Source organism: Amaranthus tricolor, chromosome 8 (assembly GCF_026212465.1).
Source record: "Amaranthus tricolor cultivar Red isolate AtriRed21 chromosome 8, ASM2621246v1, whole genome shotgun sequence".
Taxonomy (NCBI): domain Eukaryota; kingdom Viridiplantae; phylum Streptophyta; class Magnoliopsida; order Caryophyllales; family Amaranthaceae; genus Amaranthus; species Amaranthus tricolor.
In genome coordinates, this window is record NC_080054.1 from 1454221 (window position 1) to 1456720 (window position 2500).

Genomic DNA, 2500 nt, shown 5'->3' on the forward strand with positions numbered 1-2500 from the left:
AAGTGTATCTCAACCGAAGGGACCAGCAACCGAAGGGACCATCGACACGAATCAGCCCGCGTACTAAGTCACGTCCTTACGTGGCCCGCAACCTTTCCTTAGGCCTCAAGCGTATCTCAACCGAAGGGACCATTGACACGAATCAGCCCGCGTACTAAGTCACGTCCTTACGTGGCCCGCAACCTTTCCTTAGGCCTCAAGCGTATCTCAACCGAAGGGACCATCGACACGAATCAGCCCGCGTACTAAGTCACGTCCTTACGTGGCCCGCAACCTTTCCTTAGGCCTCAAGCGTATCTCAACCGAAGGGACCAGCAACCGAAGGGACCATTGACACGAATCAGCCCGCGTACTAAGTCACGTCCTTCCGTGGCCCGCAACCTTTCCTTAGGCCTCAAGCGTATCTCAACCGAAGGGACCGGCAACCGAAGGGACCATTGACACGAATCAGCCCGCGTACTAAGTCACGTCCTTCCGTGGCCCGTAACCTTTCCTTAGGCATCAAGCGTATCTCAACCGAAGGGACCAGCAACCGAAGGGGAAACACATTCCCACACCAACACGAATCAGCCCGCGTACTGAACCACGTCAAGAAAACCCGTCGTGCCGCCTGAGCGGGTAGTCGGGGATCACAAGACGCAGCATTTCCTTAGGCCTCAAGCATACCGTCAACCGTCAACCGTCAACCGAAAGGGGCATTGGGAGCAACCGAAGGGACGTTCCCCCAGACGAATCACCGTAGGCCAAGCTGACTAGGAAGGGCCCACTCATCGTCTGGTAGGGCCGACCAGCCACCGGAAAAAACCGATCGCCGGCGATGGCCCACGGGATGGCATTCAACGTGATGGAGGGTAGTCACCCCTCACACGCATAACGCCCATGCCTGGGCGAGGGGGTGCTGGCCATGCCAGCCCAAGGCTCCCAAACTCTTTCCCCCTATAATAGATAAAGAGATTTTTCCCTTGTGACCCTAGGGGACACCCAAATGCAAGTTAAGTTATACTAGTTTTTCCATGGACCAAAACTCACCTTTATTTGTAACATAATGTCATTTTTATGACTTGTATTGTTGGAACATATATTAAAGAAATTTTAGAAGCTGAAATTTTGAAAAAAAAAAACTTGTAAGTATTTTATTTTAATTAAATAAGGCCGAAAAACGCGAAATTAATAAAAAATAGTAAATAGTGTCAATAAATCATGAAAAATTAGGAGACACTTGAGAAAATATATATAAAGACATTGGTTTAGTTAAAAAAATTTTTTTCATTAAAAAAAGTATTTTATTTTTTTTTTCCGTTAAATTGGTGAAATAAAGGGAAAAATAATAAAAAATAGTAAAAAGTGTCAATAGATCATGAAAAATTAGGAGACACTTGAGAAAAAATATACAAATAGATTGGTTTAGTTAAAAATATTAATTTCATTAAAAAAATATTTTATTTTTTTTTTTTCCGTTAAATTGGTGAAAAATAGTGAAAAATGGATAAAAAATTGTAAAAATCTTGAAAAAATGGGAGGCTTGTTGGAAAGATATTATGAGTGAGAGTCATTGATATTATTTTCAAAAATGGGTAAAAATAAATTTTTGAATGATATAAGAGGCTAAAAGGGAGTATTTTTTATCAACTTACATTGAACTCCTTTACCACAATCTCCCTTACAAACCATAGTAATGAGAATCATTGGTATTAAGTTTGAATGATGTTTTTGATCACCTTGCAACGAACTCCCTTAAAAGCCATAATCATTAGGGGGGTCTCATGGCTCATTCTTGGCTCGGGGCTCGGGGCGAGGCTCCGGCCATGGCTCAAGGCTACCACATTGCTCCTATACCACAATCTCCCTTACAAACCATAGTAATGAGAATCATTGATATTAAGTTTGAATGATGTTTTCGATCACGTTGCAATGAACTCCCTTACAAGCCATAATCACAAGGGGGGGGTCTCATGGCTCACGGCTCGGGGTGAGGCTCTATGCTACCACCTTCTTTCCCATGGGCCATAGCGTCTTTCGTACCGCATGGCCCGAAAACCTTCACAGCACCTTGAGAGCTCACATTATATTATAACCATCCATATAGGTGCTCAGGTGCTCAAGGTGCTCAAGTGCTTAAGTGCTAAAGTGCTTAAGTGCTTAAGTGCCTTAGCGCCTTAGCGCCTAGCGCGCGCGCGTGCGTGTGTATCATTAGATTAGAAGGGTGGATTTTTCAAGATCCCCCGGCTCACTCGGGCCAAGCATATCGTTCTTGATCTCGTAGCAATGCCCACGTCTCACGAGTCGAGCGTTCCCTTCCTCGGCCCACGTGCGTGGGCCCACGGCCCACGGGTCGGCCCGCGGGGTCACGGCCCGCGGGTCGGGTCGGGGGCGAGGCTCCGGCCATGGCTCCATGCCTACCACATGCCCAGTCGATGGCACCTTGGGCCCCAACCCTCAACTATAACCTTCCCCCTATAATAGATAAAGAGATTTTTCCCTTGTGACCCTAGGGGACACC